The sequence below is a fragment of the Anomaloglossus baeobatrachus genome, chromosome 11 (genome assembly GCF_048569485.1).
Source record: "Anomaloglossus baeobatrachus isolate aAnoBae1 chromosome 11, aAnoBae1.hap1, whole genome shotgun sequence".
NCBI classification, from domain to species: Eukaryota; Metazoa; Chordata; class Amphibia; order Anura; family Aromobatidae; genus Anomaloglossus; species Anomaloglossus baeobatrachus.
Genome location: NC_134363.1, coordinates 167,662,652 through 167,685,510, shown reverse-complemented (window position 1 = coordinate 167,685,510; position 22,859 = coordinate 167,662,652). Strand labels below are relative to the sequence as shown.

Below are 22,859 nucleotides of genomic sequence, written 5' to 3'. Positions count from 1 at the left end.
TAACTGAAAAGCCGCGCACGCTCAGCTGAGCAGTGCATGTGTGCCGTGCCAGAAGCCGGCGCTGCTCTGATCCGGACCCGCTGTGTGGCTCGAGGGATCCTCCGGACCCGGGGGGTCACGCGGACACGCCAAATGAAAAGGGGGACGTAGTTGTACGGCTTTGACCGTATTTGGTTTGTGACGCCACCCACGGTGTGTGGTGAAGTGGGACACCACCGCTGCTGCTGTGGGATACCCAGGGGAGATGTAATGGCACCCGGATGTTAACCCCACCGTGGGTAGGGATGGTTGCCCCGGACCCAGAGTCTTTGTGCAGGGTATGGCGATGGCAGGGGCCTGCGCGCCCGGACGTACCAGGGGATGTTTGGTTACTCACAAGCAAATGAATCACACGAGTCTTTTGGTAAACCAAGGTGCTGGTGGCCGGCCGCCGCGGCCGGTTGTACTCTGGTCCCCCACCCGGGCTGGTGGTCGCCGTCTCTTCCTCTGCACTGGTTGGGGTTGTGTGTTTGGACTTCCTGGTGTGGAACACTGGAGTCTGCTCCCGGCTTTGTGTGCCTGAGGAGCCGTACCCGCTGACGCTGACCCGTGGGATCTATGGGCCCTGGCGGTTGCCCTATCCCCATCTGTGGGTGGTTGTCTGCTTTTGGGACTTTGGTTGGGACAGGACCTGTAATCCTGCCCTCAATCGGTTGATTAGCTAGGCCGTTGGTTCTGGTCCTGGCTTCAGGGTCAGAGTACCCCCTCTGTGCACGGTTTCTGGTCGGATCTCCGGTGTCGGTACCTACGGGCTCCGGTCCTCCTCAGATCTGCCGAGTCGTCTTCCCGTCTCCTGCTGACGGAGACCACAGTCTGCCACCTAGCCAAGGTACCAGGGCTTCGACCCTAGCACCGTTCAACTTTGAACTTCTCCTCCGCTGGAGCTACACCTAGCCCCAGCCTCCACTCCTCTCAACTTAAACTACAACTCAAAACTGTTTGTTTTCCTGCCCCGGGCTGTCTAGACCCCTAGGTGGGAGTTTCCTAACCACCTGGTCCCGCCCACTGGTGTGCCTGTCTTGCCCTGAGGGGGGTGACTAGGGTTTCAGGTCGGCTGTATGTGACCTAGGTGAGGGAAGGTGTTCTGCGGGGGCCTAATGTGTGACTACCTGGTTTTGCTGGGCGTCACACATGCATGTGTATGGGGTAGGAGACGAGAATATTTGAGCTCCCTTTAGAGTGTAAATGAATAGTCCATGTAGTCTGGAGCTGCTGCGATATCTATGGTAGACCATTGGTCTGTGTGGGAATCTTGACCATATACACTGGCTATAATGGGTCCTTGAGGGGGAAATTTACCCAATAATCATTGTGTCTGAATAAGCCCTTATCTTGTTTTAACCCGACAACCCCGGGAGATGGGTGTTATCTTGACCCACTGATTGGTGGGTCATGCACTGCTAAGACCCCCGGTAGATCGGGAAACCTTTTTTTTTTTTTTTTTTTTTTTTTTTTTTGTTTCAAAATGTGGTGGCAAATTAGACTCCTGACCACCACTCCTGTCATTCTCTATGGGGTTACCAGAAAAAGCAACGATCAGCAGCCCCATGTAAGAAAATGGAGCACAGGTTGCGTATGCAAACTGCCACTCTTTTGAGAAGTGTGAGACTCCGGAGTCAAATGTTCACGATCAACAACTTATCATTTATTGTTAAGAAAGGTGATAACTTGTTTTAATCTTACAACTCCTGCAATATTTGTCACAAGATGTCCTGCTGAGACGATCAGCAATTGGCTGTAATCTATGGTGAAAGCGGTTAGTAAGAGCTTGGTCTCCCTGCACTGCCCCCGAAGGGGAATTTAAGCATTACATAGTGATCATTTTCAATCCATGGGTTTGGGACACGTCCTCCAGGGGGGAGATACTCATTTTCTAATGGCTTTCCACTTTCACCAAGGGACAAAGATTAGTGATGACTGAGCACCTGAGCATGGTAGTGCCCGCTCATCACTAGTTACGAGTACTGAGCACCTGAGCATGGTAGTGCCCGCTCATCACTAGTTACGAGTACTGAGCACCTGAGCATGGTAGTGCCCGCTCATCACTAGTTACCAGTACTGAGCACCCGAGCATGGTAGTGCCCGCTCATCACTAGTTACGAGTACGGAGCACCCGAGCATGGTAGTGCCCGCTCATCACTAGTTACGAGTACGGAGCACCCGAGCATGGTAGTGCCCGCTCATCACTAGTTACGAGTACGGAGCACCTGAGCATGGTAGTGCTCACTCATCACTAGTTACGAGTATGGAGTACCCGACCCGAGCATGGTAGTGCCCGCTCATCACTAATAAAGAGTGCTTAATAAAGTTTAGAGTTTCTTAACTGGACATCCCATTTTTTTCATGATTCTTTTACGCTTTAATAACTTTGATGCCCTGTCGTGTCTCGTTCTACCAACACTGGGTACATTGTAAGACATAAATGCACTATAGCGCCCCCTCCGCTCTCTAATGTGCTCACACGTACATGCGGCGAGGTCCCCTTGTTTATATTGATCCCACTTCATGCAGATGCTAAGAATTAGCCTACATGATGCTAAGCGCCGGTGTAAAACCCCAGTATTTCAACTGAAAGCCAGCTCATGTAATTAGGGGGATGTTGCTGATAAAATTGTTTTTCTCTGCTGGTGCGTAAGTGAAAGGAACTGGTTTAAACCAATAACTGCAGTGTTCTCTCAATCAGCAACGTTAACTGTTAAAGCTGCTGCGAGAAATGAGACTAATTGAGGACTTTTGTTTAACCTCTGAAGTTCTGGAGAAGACTAAAAACCTCTCATTGCCCAATGGTCTGAATTTGTTTTATCTGCAGAGATACATTGTTGAACGTTTCGCCTTTTTTTTTTTTTTTTTTTTTTTTTTTTTGTATCGGTTTTAGTTTGCTACATTGGAAAATAAAAAAAAAAAATTCCCTCCTCCCCGCTTCGCAGTCACAATTTGGATGCGTTACGTTACCCGCTATTGTCTAGGTGCCGAACCCTTCAAGCTTATAATATGATTGTCACCCAGGCTGGAGGAGAGGGGGGGAAACGGGATTTTTGTTTCTGTTGTATCTAACGATTACCGGTTGACAGAATCACAATTCTAACCACCCCACACACTAAAGGATTAATTATAGACACAAGAATGGCCGCTGGGCATAAGAGATGAGTTTTCTAGAAGGGGGAAATGTATCAGAGCTCTGCAGATCTCCCCGTCCAGGCAGAAAGAATACAAATGATTACAGTATGCTAATAATTGAATCGCCTGCTGTGTGCGACGACTGAGATTCCTCTTAATGTGAGCCGTGGCGTTCGCACTGATGTATCGGGATGGCTTCTAGTCCGGAGATGCAATTGTTTGTAGCCAGAATGGCACTTTGCCATCTTGATCTTAATTTCGTAGTATCTTAATAATCTAAGCTATATTTTAAAACTAAAGTGCTAAATATTAAAAAAAAATTCTTTTTTCTTTTCCTTTCCTTCCTTTCTTCCTTCCTTCCTTCTTTCCTTCTTTCCTTCTTTCCTTCTTTCCTTCTTTCCTTCTTTCCTTCTTTCCTTCTTTCCTTCTTTCCTTCTTTCCTTCCTTTCTTTCTTTCTTTCTTTCTTTCTTTCTTTCTTTCTTTCATTCCTTCCTTCTTCCTTCTTTCATTCCTTCCTTCTTCCTTCTTTCATTCCTTCCTTCTTCCTTCTTTCATTCCTTCCTTCTTCCTTCTTTCATTCCTTCCTTCTTCCTTCTTTCATTCCTTCCTTCTTTGCTTCTTTCATTCCTTCCTTCTTTGCTTCCTTCAGTCTTTCCTTCCTTCCTTCCTTCAGTCTTTCCTTCCTTGCTTCCTTCAGTCTTTCCTTCCTTGCTTCCTTCAGTCTTTCCTTCCTTGCTTCCTTCAGTCTTTCCTTCCTTGCTTCCTTCAGTCTTTCCTTCCTTGCTTCCTTCAGTCTTTCCTTCCTTGCTTCCTTCAGTCTTTCCTTCCTTGCTTCCTTCAGTCTTTCCTTCCTTGCTTCCTTCAGTCTTTCCTTCCTTGCTTCCTTCAGTCTTTCCTTCCTTGCTTCCTTCAGTCTTTCCTTCCTTGCTTCCTTCAGTCTTTCCTTCTTTCCTTCTTTCCTTCCTTCTTTCCTTCTTTCCTTCCTTCTTTCCTTCTTTCCTTCTTTCCTTCAGTCTTTCCTTCCTTACTTCCTTCAGTCTTTCCTTCCTTACTTCCTTCAGTCTTTCCTTGCTTCCTTCTTTGCCTCCTTCCTTGCTTCCGTCCTTCTTTGCTTCCTACCCTTTTTTTTGAGGATTTAATTACAGGCTTCATTATAGTCAGAACCTTGCTTCCTTTCATGTATTTGTGTTTTTTCAGTAAAGATGCATATTGTTTTTAAAAAATGGTTTCAATATTTGCCATTGGGCTATATTCACATTGCGTATTCCCTCTATAGACTTCTATATGGAGTAGAAGATTCATGTAGTCCGAACTATTGCTAAAACTGTCATGCTTGACACAGTCCTGTGTTGCCCGGCTGTAGAAGGTCGCAGTGTTAGGATTACTCAAGCTGCTCCCTGACTTTCTTTTTTTTCCTGCTTGGAGTTAATTCCTTTCTCTTTAGGACCTTGCTGATTAATCATCAGCACTTCCTTTTATGTCTTTAAATAGAATCATTTCCCTTTTGCTAGTTATAAGTTTAAAAAGACTTTACAGGTCTTGACTACAAGTAGTCGGCTTGTATTCATCAGGAAAAACATTGTTGCATTTCCTCTCCTTGAGTCATCTGGAGAGAAGTTATTCGTATACTTTTTCCCTTTTGTATTCCCTGTGTGTTCTTTAGTACTTGGTGGTGTTGACTAAGCGCTCATCCCATCCGGGAGATGGTGACCCCTGACCGATCCTACTGTTGGTCCCTGGGGTCCCTCACCACCCTAGATAAGTTCAGCACCTATGCGCCGAGCTGTATACCTAATCCTAGGTATCCCTAGAGCTTGACCCTAAATAGGGAACAGATGGGATCAACTGTTTGTCAACCCCACTAAACATTATTAGGAGGACACATGGGGAAAATGCATGAACTACTTATACACAGGTAGAAGTCCAGGAAAATTTCAGCAATGATACTACAGAGAAGTACAAGCCACCTGCTTGCAACCAAGGCTTGAAGGAACTGAAAACATCACCAGTCCAGGATAGGAAGGGATATGTAAGTTATATATAAGCACCAAGAGACTAATGATCAGCAGCTGGGTGGAAGGAGAGATCCTGCTGGATCCAAAAGGGAGAGATGAATCCAACACGAAAGTTACCTATACCAATGAATACTTACAGCAGGGTAGCATTCTGCGCAGCCAGACACTGTGACCTTCTATGGCCCGAAACCACATGACGGTTATGGCCCGAATCCACATGACTGTCGGTCACCCATGACACTGATGCCTGACACACCCACCAATTGGCTGTTATTGGCTCCCATTGTGCCTGGACGTAAACTGTGTGTGTGACGCTCAACACGCTGTCTGTGGCCGCTCCTGGGTACTGCCATCAGGTCTTTTTTATTTTACTCCCTTATATAGCGCTATTAATCCACTGCGCCTTACAGATGTGATCATCACTGTCCCCATTGGGGCTCACAATCTAAATTCCATATCAGTCTTTGGAGTGTGGGAGGAAACCAGAGAATCCGAAGGAAATGCACGCAAACACGGGGAGAACATACAAACTCCTGGTAGATGTTGGTCTGTCTGTAGTCCTAGACGACCGCTTTATATTTAACATTATAGATGTGCCTATAACTTAAGGTTACGTCCATAGAAAGCTGATTGACAACCCATAACATGGGCATTACGGCATTACTTGTTGTGACTTAACCAAGCAAGACACTAAGGGAAACTCGTTCTATATGATGTAACCACTGTTTAATCTTGGTTGTATAATATATTGTATGGTCTCCTGTTTCCAAATATGTAATCAATCGTGTGCTCCTTTTATTGGACTGGTCCTAGGTGGCATCTGACAGGTACATTATATCACATTTAAACCAACTTGGCACGCGCTAGGAATCCAGCTGCCAGCTACTTACCCTGTAATTGCTTTCTCCTCCAGCTTGTATATTTGACTGTTTCCCTTGTCTTTTCATTCACTTTGTTATACACGGGGGTTACTTACTTTTTATGTCCGATTTGGGGGTGCCGCCTGCTCAAATTATCCCCTAGTGCAGTAAATTATCCCCTTGTTCTCTCTCAAAATATCTGAGCCACATGTACATTTAGTGATTTATGGTAAGATATACCCTGATTAGATCACTCAGGTTATTGCTACATGTAATTGGGTTATTTTAGTCATTTTTGCTTGAAAAGATTTCAACAACTCCATAAATGATACCAAAGTCCATCTTGGAAAGTTTGACCTCTAATGTGCAACAGTTATTAGCCACGTTCAACACTTAACCTGTTTAAACCAGACAATTCCTTAATACCTAATCACAGGATAGGTGATAACTTGTTGACCCTTGGAACCCAACCTCTAAGACCTGGCGGAACGGTGAACTATTTATCCCGGAAAGAATCTAGCATCGGTATTCAAGTGTATGGCTCGGTGGTTGGGTGTCTGACCTGCTACAACGAGGCTTAGCGTTCCACCTTCAACTCCAATTTGCCGATGAATGCGGATCCCATCGGTAGACACCTACCAAATAGGAAAATTATTACCTACCTGCGGATAGGGGATAACTTGTTGACCCTTGGGACCCAACCTCTAAGACCTGGCAGAGCGGGGAACTTTTTTATCCCTGTAAGAATGGAGCATCTACACACGTGTACGACTCTGTGGTTGGGTGTTTTGACTTGCCACAATGGGAATTGGCGTTCCCCCTTCGAGGACAAAAGTTCTCCAATTTGCCGATCGATGTAGATCCCAGCGGTGGACGCCCAACAAATCAACAAGTTTATTACCTACCTGTGGATATGGGATAAGTTTTAAAAGGGGGTTATCCAGAACTTTTTATATTGATCACCTCTACTTAGGTTAGGCCATCAATATCTGATTGGTGGGGGTGAGACACCCAACATCCCCACCGATTGGCTGTTCATGAAACAATCAGTGGGAACATGTGCTGAGTTGTGAAGCTAAACAGCACAGTCTTGTCATCTGCATAGTAGCCTGGGTGCTGCACACCTGCTCCCTATTGATTTGAATAGGGGCTGGATATGCAGTACCCGCCTGCGACCCCCTTCTCGTAGGTCACCATTCCCCCAAACCTTGCCCCCTTCTCATAGGTCACCATTGCCCCAAACCTTGCCCCCTTCTCATAGGCCACAGTTTCCGCAAACCTTGCCCCTTCTCATAGGTCACCATTTCCCCAAACCTTGCCCCCTTCACATAGGCTACAGTTTCCGCAAACCTTGCCCCTTCTCATAGGTCACCATTTCCCCAAACCTTGCCCCCTTCTCATAGGTCACCATTCCCCCAAACTTTGCCCCCTTCTCATAGGCCACAGTTTGCGCAAACCTTGCCCCTTCTCATAGGCCACCATTTGCCCAAACCTTGCCCCTTTCTCATAGCCCACAATTTCTGCAAACCTTGACCCCCCCCCTTCTCATAGGCCCCCATTTCACTAATCCTTGCCCTCTCCTCATAGGCCACCATTTCCACAAACCTTGCACCTTCTCATAGACCACTGTTTCCCCAAACCTTGCCTTCTCCTCATAGGCCACAGTTTCCCCAAACCTTGCCTCCCCTTCTCATAGGCAACTTCCCTGAACCTTGCCCTCTCCTCATAGGCAAGGTCTGGAAATCTGTTCATTGGTCACTTGCCTTTATCCTTCTCAATATATGCTATGCCTTTTAAACAATCTCTGTAGATGCTGTCAAGACACAATTCATTTATTTCCAGGAGGAATAACTGATTGGCACAAAGAGTTGGAAGCTGAGTTGTTAGTCAATATTTCAATTTCTAAATCAAATATGCCAGGGAGAACTAACCAGTGTATGCATTAAGTAAAAGAACAATATAGTAATGGCCGACAGTGACCTCCTTTAAACTGTTCCAGAAACCGAAATATTTTTTTCTCAAAAAATTATTGCATGTAAATGTGTCTATTTCATTTTATGTGTGTATAGAAACAACACAAAAAAGTTTAAATTAATAAATTGACACAACCCCCAAAAATAGTCTGGATAAAATTGTTAGCATTTTTCCAAAATTGTAGGTAAACAACTTTGTTTCGCGTGTGATGATCTTTCAAACTCACCTGTGACAAGTAATATGTTTGGGCAATATGAAAATCACACCTGAAACCAGATAAAAAGGGGAGAAGTTGACTTTTTTTTTTATCTTTGCATTGTGTCTCTGTGTGCCACACTAAGCAGGGAGAACAGAAAGAGGAGAAGAGAACTGTCTGAGGACTTCAGAACCAAAATTGTTGAAAAAATATCAACAATCTCAAAATTACAAGTCCATCTCCAGAGATCTTGATGTTTCTTTTGTCCATGGTGCTCAACATAATCAAGACATTTAGAAATCATGGCACTGTCGCTAATCTCCCTGTACATGAACACCAGAGAAAAATTGATGAAAGATTGCAATGCAGGAAAGTGCAGATGGTGGAAGAGCTGCTCCAATCCAGTTCCAAAGAAATTCAAGCTGTCCTACAGGCTCAGGGGGCATCAGTGTCAGCGCAAATTTTGTTGACCTTTTTAATTAAATTAAATGCTATGGAGGAGACCCAGGAGGACCACCACTGCTGACAGTGACCTACAAAAGCTAGACTACAGTTTGCCAAAATGTATGGGAGTAACGAAAATCCTTTTGGGAAAGCGTCTTATGGACAGATGAGACGAAGATGGAGCTTTTTGATAAAACATATAATTCTACTGTTTATTGAAAACAGAATGAGTCGTACAAAGAAAAAGAACACAGCACCTACAGTCACACATGGTGGTGGCTCAAACATGGTCTGAGGCTGTCTGTCTCTGGTGGTCTTGACGGTGTACAAGACCTCATGAAAGCTGAAGACAACCAAAGGATTTTGGGTGGCAAAGTAGTGTCCAGTGTTAAAAAGCGGAGTCTGGGTCCTTGATCATGGGTCTTCCAGCAGGACAATGATCCGAATTAGATTTCAAGAAGCCCCAGAAATGGATGGAAACAAAGTGCTGGAGAGTTCTGAAGTGGCAGCAATGAGTCTGGATCTAAATTCCATTTGAGACCTGTGAAGAGATTAAAAAATTCTGTTGGAAGAAGAGAAGATGGCTTCAAATATGAGAGACCTGGAGCAGTTTATAAAGAAGAGGCCAAAATTCCAGGTGAGAGGAGGAAGAAGCTTGTGGATGGTTAGGCCGGGGCCACACTGGATCTAATGCGATCCTCTCATGACACTCGGCTCGCGCTGGCAGCACAGTAGGAGCCGAGTGTCACTGGGACTGAGGTCCGATCATGTGATCGGACCTCAGCTGCGGGGGATGGGCCGGCGCGGAGGAGGGACGGGCCGGCGCGGAGGAGGAGAGGGAGGGATTTATCTCCCTCTCTCCTCCATAGCCGGCTATTGCCATTCTCGCTCTGCACTCGCGGTACACCGGTGTACCGTGAGCGCAGTGCGATCTTTCTCCATCATCTTGAATGGGTGCGAGAGAGAGCAAGAGTCTCGGATTACAATTGCAGCATGCTGCAATTGTTTTGTCTGTCCGATTTGGGGCCGAGAAAAAAATCGCTCGGGTGCTGGGACATAGGTTAATATTGGTCCGAGCAGAGTTCGATGTTGGCTCGAGCGGAATTCGATGTTGGTCCGAGCGGAATTCGATGTTGGTCCGAGCGGAATTCGATGTTGGTCCGAGCGGTATTCGATGTTGGTTCGAGCGGTATTCGATGTTGGCTCGAGCGGAATTCGATGTTGGCTCGAGCGGAATTCGATGTTGGCTCGAGCGGAATTCGATGTTGGCTCGAGCGGAATTCGATGTTGGCTCGAGCGGAATTCGATGTTGGCTCGAGCGGAATTCGATGTTGGCTCGAGCGGAATTCGATGTTGGCTCGAGCGGAATTCGATGTTGGCTCGAGCGGAATTCGATGTTGGCTCGAGCGGAATTCGATGTTGGCTCGAGCGGAATTCGATGTTGGCTCGAGCGGAATTCGATGTTGGCTCGAGCGGAATTCGATGTTGGCTCGAGCGGAATTCGATGTTGGCTCGAGCGGAATTCGATGTTGGCTCGAGCGGAATTCGATGTTGGCTCGAGCGGAATTCGATGTTTTATCGCATTCCACTCAGTCTGATTTTCATGCTGTGTGTCTTAGGCCTTATAAGAAGCGATTTAATTACAGGTATCTATTCCAAAGGACAAAGGGTATGCAACCAAATATTAACAATTGTGTCCGGCCCATTTTTGGAGTTTTGGGTGAAATTCTCTCCAATTTGCCTTTTTTTTTATTCTTTTGTGGTGTTCCAATACACGCAAAGGAAATAGACATGTGTATAACAAAATACGTAAATTGCAAGAATTTTCTAGGAGAAATACTTAATTTTCTGGAACAATTTCAAGGGTGCCAACACTTTTTTCGGCCATGACAGTATGTTGCAATTGACTTCTCTACAAACCTGTGTTTTCCGAATTCAGATACCATCATCAGCCGTAATTCCGATCGTAGAAAATACCTGTTTTTGCAGATTACAAAGGGTTACGTCTTCACTCTCACCCCAAGGCTAAAGTCCTAGGAGCCAAGTGCACAATCTTTTTGGCAGTTCTCAGGGAAATAAAACCGGATATTTTTACTCATCTGCTTTAAAGCTGCGCAGGAGGGTTTTATACATTATACATGTGTGTAGGCGCGCACCAGTGTCCATATAACCTTATATTTATAGTTGGGTATAAATAAAAGGAGAAAGATTCAATAAAATCCTGTTATTGCCGCAGCACAAAGTTAGAAATGTTTGAGGTCTCAGTTACTTGGCTCACACACGGGGTAATGAATATTTTATAGGAAAGGAAATACTTACACTCCGAGCCTTTTTATAGTCTGGCCTCTCATAATACTGCTAACCTTCCAGAATTGCACGAGGGAGCCGGCGTGCCGCGCAAATCCTGCAGCCGATGCTGACATCACGGGGGCTGTAAGTGAAACATATGATTGTTTAATGTAACATATGTCAGCGTAGGGGAATATATAAACACGTGGAAGCCAAACAAAGAGCAGAAGCCGGTGTCGGGTCGATACGTTTTTGTGTGATAATGCTCGTAATCTGGCCCTATGGAATTTCTAAAACATTCAAAACTACTCGAATTCCACAGATGGCTACTTTTTATTTTAGGTTTTTTTAATTTTGTTCTTGTTTAGCCTCCTTCTTTGAGCTCCAACATTTTTAAATACAATAAAAACATACTACACTGTGCAGAATTATTAGGCAAATGAGTATTTTGATCACATGATGCTTTTTATACACATCGTCCTACTCCAAGCTGTATAGGCTGAGAGCCAACTACCAATGAAGTAAATCAGGTGATGTGCATCTTTGTAATGAGGGGTGCGGTGTAATGACATGAACACCCTATATAAGGTGTGCTTAATTATTAGGCAACTTCCTTCCCTTTGGCAAAATGGGTCAGAAGAGAGCTTTGACAGGCTCTGAAAAGTCCACAATTGTGAGATGTCTTGCAGAGGGATGCAGCAGTCTTGAAATTGCCAAACGTTTGAAGCGTGATCACCGAACAATCAAGCGTTTCATGGCAAATAGCCAACAGGGTCGCAAGAAGCGTGTTGGGCAAAAAAAGGCGCAAAATAACTGCCCATGAATTGAGGAAAATCAAGCTTGAAGCTGCCAAGATGCCATTTGCCACCAGTTTGACCATATTTCAGAGCTGCAACGTTACTGGAGTATCACAAAGCACAAGGTGTGCCATACTCAGGGACATGGCCAAGGTAAGGAAGGCTGAAAAACCACCACTTCTGACCAAGAAACATAAGATAAAACGTCAAGATTGGGCCAAGAATATCTTAAGACTGATTTCTCAAAGGTTTTATGGACTGATAAAATGAGTGACTCTTGATGGGCAGATGGATGGGCCAGAGGCTGGATCAGTAAAGGGCAGAGAGCGCCACTCCGACTCAGATGCCAGCAAGGTGGAGGCGGGCACTGGTATGGGCTGGGATCATCAAAGATCAACTTGTGGGACCTTTTCGGGTTGAGGATGGAGTCTCCCAACTCCCAGACCTACTGCCAGTTTCTGGAAGACGACTTCTTCAAGCAGTGGTACAGGAAGAAGTCGGTATCGTTCAAAAAAACATGATTTTCATGCAGGACAATGCTCAATCACATGCATCCAACTACTCCACAGCGTGGGTGGCCAGTAAAGGTCTAAAAGATGATAAATAATGACATGGCCCCCTTGTTCACCTGATCTGAACCCCATAGAGAACCTGTGTCCCTCATAAAATGTGAGATCTATAGGGAGGGAAAACAGTCCACCTCTGGGAGTAGTGTCTGGAGGCTGTGGTGGCTGCTGCACGCAATGTGGAGCGTAAACAGATCAAGCAATGACAGAATCTATGGATGGTCGGCTGCTGAGTGTCATCAGAAAGAAAGGGGGCTATATTGGTCAATAATTTTTTTTGGGTTTTGTTTTTGCATGTCAAATGTTTATTTCTAAATTTTGTGCAGTTATATTGGTTTACCTGGTGACAAACAAGTGAGATGGGAATATATTTGGTTTTCATTAAGTTGCCTAATAATTCTGCACAGTGATAGTCACCTGCACAAACAGATCCTCCTAAGATAGCCAAATCTAAAGAACCGCACTCCAACTGCCAAAAATATTAAGCTTTGATATTTGAGTCTTTTGGGTTGATTGAGAACATAGTTGTTGATTGTTGATGATAAAAAAAAATCCTCTAAAATACAACTTTCCTAATAATTCTGCACACGGTGTATTCCCACTGGGGCTCACAATCTAAATTCCCGATCAGTGTGTCATGCAGCAATAAAGGTTTTCGTAAATTCAAAGTCACAAATCCTACCTTGCGCCAGAAATCTTTTCCACAGCTCGCGATGAATTAGATGAGCTTTGACGTCACACCCCTGTCTTTCCCCACCTCCTCCAATTTTGATGGAGCTGGTAGAAGCTAGTATGAAAACTTTAGTTGTGCAAAACTTTTTTTTGAAAGTTTTTACAGCCATTGCGATTTACGGAGAACTCGAGCATGGTAGTGCCCGCTCATCACTAGTTACCAGTACCGAGCACCTGAGCATGGTAGTGCCCGCTCATCACTAGTTACCAGTACTGAGCACTTGAGCATGGTAGTGCCCGCTCATCACTAGTTACCAGTACTGAGCACCCGAGCATGGTAGCGCCCGCTCATCACTAGTTACCAGTACTGAGCACCCGAGCATGGTAGTGCCCGCTCATCACTAGTTACCAGTACTGAGCACCCGAGCATGATAGTGCCCGCTCATCACTAGTTACCAGTACTGAGCACCCGAGCATGATAGTGCCCGCTCATCACTAGTTACCAGTACTGAGCACCCGAGCATGGTAGTGCCCGCTCATCACTAGTTACCAGTACTGAGCACCCGAGCATGATAGTGCCCGCTCATCACTAGTTACGAGTACTGAGCACCCGAGCATGATAGTGCCGGCTCATCACTAGTTACGAGTACTGAGCACCTGAGCATGGTAGTGCCCGCTCATCACTAGTTACGAGTACTGAGCACCCGAGCATGGTAGTGCCCGCTCATCACTAGTTACGAGTACAGAGCACCTGAGCATGGTAGTGCCCGCTCATCACTAGTTACCAGTACTGAGCACCCGAGCATGGTAGTGCCCGCTCATCACTAGTTACGAGTACAGAGCACCTGAGCATGGTAGTGCCCGCTCATCACTAGTTACGAGTACAGAGCACCTGAGCATGGTAGTGCCCGCTCATCACTAGTTACCAGTACTGAGCACCCGAGCATGGTAGTGCCCGCTCATCAATAATGAATCTATCGGTCTGATGGGACATTACTGTGAGATTGGTGGACGTCTCCTACCAATCAGCTCTGATTCAAACTAGGCAATGTAAAGTGGATGTTGCTTGGTGTCTGCTGCGCAGTGCTGCACTTTATTACCCCTTCACTTGAATACATCTTTCAGCAGATGATTGATGGTGGTGTCGGACCCGCACAGAACTCCATATTGATGATCTATTCTACTGATAGTTTATCATCAATAGGTCAGTCCTGGATAATCTCCTTAAGGCTATGTTCACACGTCCTTTTTGCTGTGCTTAGATTTCTGAAATCTCATGCACAGTTTTTTTTTTTTTGTTTTTTTTTTTTTTTTGTGTGGCAAAAACGCACTGTGTGAACATTACCCTATGGGTGATACACAGATTTTTCCATTGTGAGGTTCCATTGCCTATGGCAGGGGTGGGGAACCTTTTTACTGCCGGGGGCCATTTGGAATTTCCTACTAACCTTTGGGGGCCGCACAACATTATCAACCTGAAAAATAACCCTGCTATATTTGGTCAAACGATTAACTCACCCCTATTGTGGTGGCCGGAGCTGCTTCTCTTTGGTGCGATTGTAATGTTCGGTGATATTGATCATCTTGTTTCTCACAGCTGCTTTTCCAGGTTTGTCTCTGTCTGGAGATGCTGGGGGCATACACATCACAGGAGGGGCCAGGGCGCATAAATTACAGGAGACACTGGGAGTACACATCACAGGAGGGGCTGGGGCATATACATCACAGGAGGGGCTGGGGCATATACATCACAGGAGGGGCTGGGGCATATACATCACAGGAGGGGCTGGGGCATATACATCACAGGAGGGGCTGAGGCATATACATCACAGGAGGGGCTGGGGCATATACATCACAGGAGGGGCTGGGGCATATACATCACAGGAGGAGCTGGGGCATATACATCACAGGAGGGGCTGGGGCATATACATCAGTAGGGGGCATGGACAGCCCTGGCGGTGGCACAGACATGACTGGGGACACGCACAGCACTGGGTGGCAGCACGCACTGCACTGGGTGGCAGCACGCACTGCACTGGGTGGCAGCACGCACTGCACTGGGTGGCAGCACGGACTGCACTGGGTGGCAGCATTAGGGAGACAGACAGGTCTGGGGGAACATAGACATCAATAGGAGAGCACGGACTGGGGAGCATAGAAAGCAGTGGGAGGGTACAGACAGCAGTAGCGAGTTAAGAGCACTGAGGGGTGGCACACAGCACTGGGGAGCATGGACAGCATAAGGGGGACACAGGCAGCACTCACCGTGGCATGGACAGCACTGGTGGCAGCATGGACAGCATTAGGTGGTGCGGACAGCACTGGTGGGGGGGCATAGACATCACCCAGGGGGTACAGACAGCACTAGGGGGGGCACGGACAGCAGTGAGGGGTTACACCACGCTGAGGGGGTACACAGCACTGGGGTGTACACAGCATTAGGGGGTACACACAGCACTAGGGGGTACACACAGCACCTGGGGGTACACAGCACTGGGGGGTACACACTGTACTAGGAGGTACACAGCATGAGGGGGTACACACAGCACGAGGGGGTACACAGCACGAGGGGGTACACAGCACGAGGGGGTACACACAGCATTAAGGGGTACACAGCATTAGGGGGTACACACAGCATTAAGGGGTACACACAGCATTAAGGGGTACACACAGCATTAGGGGGTACACACAGCACCTGGGGGTACACAGCACTGGGGGGTACACACTGTACTAGGAGGTACACAGCATGAGGGGGTACACACAGCACGAGGGGGTACACAGCACGAGGGGGTACACAGCACGAGGGGGTACACACAGCATTAAGGGGTACACAGCATTAGGGGGTACACACAGCATTAAGGGGTACACACAGCATTAAGGGGTACACACAGCATTAGGGGGTACTCGCTGCACTAGGTGGTACACACTGCACTAGGGGGCACATAGCACGAGGGGGTACACACAGCACTGGGGTGTACACAGCACTAGGGGGTACACACAGCACTAGGGGGTACACACAGCACCTGGGGGTACACAGCACTGGGGGGTACACACTGTACTAGGAGGTACACAGCATGAGGGGGTACACACAGCACGAGGGGGTACACACAGCATTAAGGGGTACACACAGCATTAAGGGGTACACACAGCATTAGGGGGTACACACAGCATTAGGGGGTACTCACTGTACTAGGGGGTACACACTGTACTAGGGGGTACACACTGCACTAGGGGGTACATACAGCACAAGGGGGTACACACAGCATTGGGGGGTACATACAGCACGAGGGGGTACACAGCACGAGGGGGTACACAGCACGAGGGGGTACACACAGCATTGGGGGGTACATACAGCATTGGGGGGTACATACAGCATTGGGGGGTACACACAGTACGAGGGTGTACACAGCACTGAGCGGGGGGGGGGGCAGCGATGGGTTGAGTACTCGCAGTGAGGGGGAGGGAGAGTCACACACACACACAGCAGGTTCGGGAGGCTGGTAAACCTGCTGCAGCTCTTCTGTGTGACTTTATCGCAGCTTGCTGCTTACCCGCCCACCAGAGCACACAGGCCGGGGATAAGCCTAGAATGTATGGGCTGCAGTCAGGTCCTGGAAGTCAGGATCTGGAGAGAGCCCGTACATTCTAGCATCTACCCACAGGGCATCAGGCTGTGGGATTTAAAGGGCCGGCAGCCGGGAAAAGCGCGGCTGCCACCAAAGCACAATGGTCCCCGGGAATGTGCCCGGGGGCCGCATAAAAAGTCGTCACGGGCCGTATACGGCCCGCGGGCCGGAGGTTCCCCACCCCTGGCCTATGGTAACCTTGCCAGTATGAAGGTTTATAATTAGCCCTTTTGGCTGCCAGAAAACTTTCCCCACCAATCTAGTTAATTTGCGCTATGTTAAGAGTTAAACTGTCCTGATTTATATTTCTCTCAATAGCCCCGGCCCTATAATCTGCTTTCATTTCAGGCCCGAGCTGTGATTTATAGGGGCGCCTGCTGCTTCTGCTTAGAAATGAGCTGTTAAACATATGCTATGTTTGACATAAATTTGGAATTTATCACCGTTGTCAAAAACTGCCTGTTGGACAAAGGTGCTTATTAAGGCAATAAATGACCTTAAATAGGTTTCTGTCAGACTTCCTCAGCATTGTTCTGGCTGTGTGTTGTGGAGGGGAAAAATGGAAAAAATTCCACCTCTACTCCGAGTGCGGATGAATGAAATCCATACACTCATGTTTGTGCCTTCTTATAGACCTTCATCCCTTGAAAATTGTAATGGGACCAATCTCGTCTTTTTACAATAAAAAATTAAAAATCTATTTATTTATAAAAAAATATATTATATATGCTTGTAATTTCTTTTATTTCAATAGTTATATATTTTTTTTTTTCTTTCCAACCCCTTTATTACCCGGCGAATGAAATATATATATATAAATATAAATATATATATATATATATATATATATATATATATATATATATATATATATATATATATATATATATATATATATATATATATATATATATATATATATATATAATATATATATATATACACATTATATATATATATATTATATATGTATGTATGTGTGTGTGTGTGTGTGTGTATGTATATATATATATATATATATATATATATATATATATATATATATATATATATATAATGTGTGTGTATGTATGTATGTGTGTGTGTGTGTGTGTGTGTGTATATATATATATGTGTATATATATGTGTGTATATATATATATGTATATATATATGTATATATATATATTTATATGTGTATATATATATTTATATGTGTATATATATATGTATGATGTGTATGTGTGTGTGTGTGTGTGTATATATATATATATATATATATATATATATATATATATATATATATATATATATATATATATATATATATATATATATATATATATATTATAATATAATTTAATTTTTCCCCATTTTTTTTTTCCGTTTTTTATTTATTTTCTTCCCCTCCCCTTTAAGCGATTTAGCTTTTATTACATTTTTATGTCAACATAGCCATAGGGCTTGCTCTTTTGTAAGAGTTGTGCTGTTAATTTTTTTAATTTATTTATTTATTTATTTTTTTATTTTACCATATATGGTTCTGGAAAATAGGCAAAAAAAATTCCAGGCATGGTGAAATTGCAAACAAAGGGAATTTTGTTTTTTGGTTCATTTATTTACCATGTTCACTACATGGTAAAACTGACCTAGCAGGATGATTCCCCAGGTCAGTACGCGTTCCAAATCTTTATTATTATTATTATTATTATTATTATTATTATTATTATTATTATTTATTTAATATTTATTTTTTTTAATAACACTATAAATATAATTAAATAGTAAATTATCATGTGTATAAAATATATCAAATTATATAATCTCAAATACATATATGTATAAAAAAATAAAATAAAAATTGTGTATATGTGTATATATATATAATATATATAATATATATGTATATATGTGTGTGTATATATGTATGTGTATATATATGTGTGTGTGTGTGTATATATATATATATATATATATATGTGTATGTATATATGTAGTAATATATGTATGTATGTATATATATGTGTGTATATATATATATATATTATTTTATTTTGTTATACATGTATGTATCTGAGATTATATAATTTGATATATTTTATACACATGATAATTTACTATTTAATTGGTGAAAATAAGTGCAGAAATTTTTTACAGAGAAAAATAAATTGTTTTTATCGCTATTTTTTGAGGCCTGTAACATTCAAATTTTTCAAGATCTGGAGTTGTGTGATGGGTTATCTTTTTTGCACCTTGAGCTAACTTTTTTCAAAATACAATTTTTGGGTAGATGCGTTTTGTTGCATTTTATTCATTTTATTGTAATGTTGTAGCTGCAAAAAAAAACCCATAATTTTGGCATTTCTTAAAAATTATTTATTATTCATAATAATAATAATATATTTTAAATATTTTATATTCTAATTGGACATTTCTGAATGCAGTGATACCAAATATAAAATTTTTATTTTTTTCATTTTTATTTTATTTTCCTAGGCACAAAAGAGGGGGTGATTTTGTAACTTTTGTGGAAGGGTGGTTTCATACTTTTAAAATGTCCCACACACACTTTTATTGTTTCTCCCTAGTCTCCTTAGGGGACTTGAAGTTGCAATAATCCGATCGCTTGTGCTGAGCATTGGCATCAGCATCACTCTGTACTGCAGAAATCACGGTCTCCAATGAACGATGTCGCTTGCAGCCGGCGTTCACAGGAGGATTGTCATGACAGACACACAGGGGTCATCAGCTGGCCCCCGGCTGTCATCGGCACTCGACGATCATATCACAAAGCCACCGATGGGAGTGACGAATGATGCGCTCCCCGCCGGCGTATGTTAAATCCCGCTGTCAGAGGTTGACAACTGGATTTAACTAGGTAACAAGTGCGGGCCGATCTCCAATCCACCTGCGGCTGTTTGAGGCACATGACGACTGATCATATCAGCCAATATGTGCGGAGAAAGATGCGGGCTCGGTGTGTGAGCCTGCATCAAAGGCAGGGACCCGACCTAAGACGTACCGGTACATCATGGGTCGTGAAGGGATTAAATTTGGTTTTGTTTATTCACTAAAATGTATAAATATTTGTACAAAGAACTAATGTAAATGATGTATTAATATGTAGACCTGTAGAATATCACAACAAAGCCTGATAACATCATGTAACTTGGTGCCGAATGTAAAACACATCTTTGCTACATCTGCATATTGGCGGCAGTGTAAAGCCACATCTGGCGACGTAACGTTGTACGGCTTTCTAATCATGTGACTGCTAAGGTTACAAAAAAACCCCCAAAAACAAACCATAAAAACCTTTTTGTTCTGTGTCCGGAGATGGCACCTGTGAAATATTCTATTCCAGATATGAGTTTGGGCTGTAAGAGTCGCATAGAGCATCGCCTGCTGCCATGTTTCATCTCCTCCTGCTTACAGACTGAAGCCTGTAACTAGGTATTGATTGGTACGTTACCTCCCGACCTCGTGTCTGCAGCTGCCGTATCTGCCTCTGCATCTGTCATGTTCAAGTGCGCAATCCGACTAATCTTGGCAGCAAGGGAATGTGTCCTGAACCCCTCAACAACGCATTGAGATATCCATCGGAGCACGGCAGAACAGGTTCAGCGTGGCTTAGTCAAGTGGCAAAACACATGCAGCTTATTTAATGTCAAATTCATCGGGAAAAAAACTAAACAAAACACAATTTCGCTCCAAATGAAATAGAATATTTAGAAAATTAGGAGACCCTCTAACTTTTATATGCCTCTGACTAACAAGACCATCCATCACGTTAAAGGGTAGAATAGACCTCTTTATCCGCTTATGGTATTTTTATGTTGCAGATTCACTTCTTATGGAAGTTTTTAGAGATGGACTAGTTTAGAAACCCATTTTCGTATATCTATATTGTCTGGAGGACCTAGCCTATTCATGAGCTGTAATACTTTGTTTCTCCTGCGGGAGTGCTGTAGAGAAATGCTGCAACCAAACTCCTGCACCGATCACTGCTGATTTTTGGTGTGTACCAGCTTTGGGACCATCCAGTGATTACTCAATAATCAGAGGCATCTAATTCCCTGATTATAAAGTCAAAAAAAGATCAAAATAGGCAACTTTTGCCTTGGAGATGTAGAGCTGCATCTCTGCACTCCCTGCTTTGACCTCATGCATGGACACTGTGTCACTCACTGCCACAGTCGGCTTCCACCATGCTTACCTGGCATCCCTGTACTCCTCCACATGGGTGTCTCCACCTCCCCTCCCTCAAGGAGTCTGTGTGCGCATCCCAGGTCCTCCTAGGGCGTGTGCATGTGCTTCTGCCCTTCTCTTAAAGGGCCAACACACCATTCTTAAGATGTGCCTTTCAGCTTATCACAGAGAGGCACTTGGTATTTAAGGCACACTCCTACTATGGGAGGTACATGTTCAACATCATTAGTTCTGTTAGTCAGTTGTGTTGTGTCTAGTTAGTTGAGGTCACCTGCCCATCTTGTCTTGCTTACCCTTGCCCATCCCATCCTGTCCTGCCTGTACCTGGTTCCAGCCAGTCCTGCCCTGTTGGCACCTGGTTCCAGTCCTGTCCTTCCCGTGCCTGCTACCAGTTCATCCTGCCTTGTTGGTACTTGTTACTGTGTCCGTCCTGGCCATGCCATCTGCCTTGCAATTGACTTTGCCTGTCTGTCCCGCCCTGTTGGTGCTAGAGACTGTCATGTCCATCCTGCCTATTCTATCTGCCTCAAGCTATCCTGGTGGTCCCTGTCCACACTTGACACTCAGTCCCATGTGCTCCTGTGTCCGCCTCTGTCCTGGAGGTCAGCTGCCACATTCCTGGTCTCTATCCCATGATAGGGTAGACTCGTGGTCACCCTGTGGTCCAGTGGGTCTACTTCAGCTTACCGCCTTACCATCTCGGACGGTGAGCAATGGAAGAGAACTGCTTGTATTTCAGTTCCATCGTCCAAGATACAATCTTTTTATGAAGTAGTACAAACCAGTAATAAAGTAAACCAGTAACGAGCACCAATATATCAATATCTGTCATGGCTGAAAGTTTAATTTTTGGGTAGGTCGGCTCCTAAAACCAATATGTCAAGGACGGAGAGTTTCCCTTTCCCCACCCAGTAAACGTTTCACATACGACCATTCAGCCATTCTAGTCTTTACCATCGTCTACTGGATAACAAAGATTAATCTTCGACTCCTCACAATAGTTTAAAAGTCGCCAGAGATACAATGGTTTCTGTCAAATTATTCATTTACTGACCTTGTCTCGAAAAATGTTTGCACAGCTTGTAATAAAGGAGTTTGGACTTTACTTCTCTTATCTTTTCTGTCTTAATTGAGCAACTTTGCACAAAATCGGGGTTAAACAAATAAAGAAAAATTTTCAGATTTTAGGGTGTGGATTTTGAAAGTTCATGGTACGCACCTTTTTAAAGTGATCACGCTGATATAATGTTTAATTTGGACAACCAGACTACTTCTAATTAAATAATATTCATACCAAACTACTTCCAATTAAATAATATTCATACCAAACTACTTCCAATTAAATAATATTCATACCAAACTACTTCCAATTAAATAATATTCATACCAAACTACTTCCAATTAAATATATTCATACCAAACTACTTCCAATTAAATATATTCATACCAAACTACTTCCAATTAAATAATATTCATACCAAACTACTTCCAATTAAATAATATTCATACCAAACTACTTCCAATTAAATATATTCATACCAAACTACTTCCAATTAAATATATTCATACCAAACTACTTCCAATTAAATATATTCATACCAAACTACTTCCAATTAAATATTCATCAAAAGCCTCCGGAGTTTAAACTTTTTTTTTCCCCCATTATTTGACCCATGATTTTTTGCACCTTCTTTCCTCCATAGAAGTAACAGCTGTTACTGGACCGGTTCAGCCACAGTGGAAAATCTTATATCTTTTGGAAGGGATTAGATTTTAGTTGCCATCCACAGATGATGTAAGGAGTATGGGGATCGTTTTGATGGAGGAATTTGTGTACATTCCCTCTAATTATTAACCTATTTCAACGGACAACATTTTCCTGCTTGTTATTGATATTAATTTTAATCTAAGTCCAAAATGATGTGATCATTTCTGAATATAACTTTTGAAGCGTTCTGAGCTCCAATTTCTCTGTTGGCGCACTTCAACTCTAGTGGATTATAATAAAATGTAGTCCGCCTGCAGCCACTAGAGGGAGCTTGATGCATACAGCTTTATCATTAAGTTCAATGTAT

At 43.8% G+C, this 22,859-nt stretch overlaps 1 protein-coding gene and 1 long non-coding RNA gene across 2 annotated transcripts in view; one reads left to right on the top strand and one right to left on the bottom strand.

Annotated features, from left to right (window-relative positions):
• Window positions 1–22,859, top strand: part of ZBTB16 (zinc finger and BTB domain containing 16) — a 160,662-nt gene that overhangs the window by 49,844 nt on the left and 87,959 nt on the right. The window lies entirely within an intron of this gene.
• Window positions 8,886–15,624, bottom strand: LOC142256211 (uncharacterized). Its single transcript, XR_012727499.1, has 3 exons — window positions 14,489–15,624; window positions 10,966–11,077; window positions 8,886–9,187 (listed from the first exon to the last, which is right to left on the bottom strand). It is a non-coding gene; the product is annotated as an uncharacterized LOC142256211 (long non-coding RNA).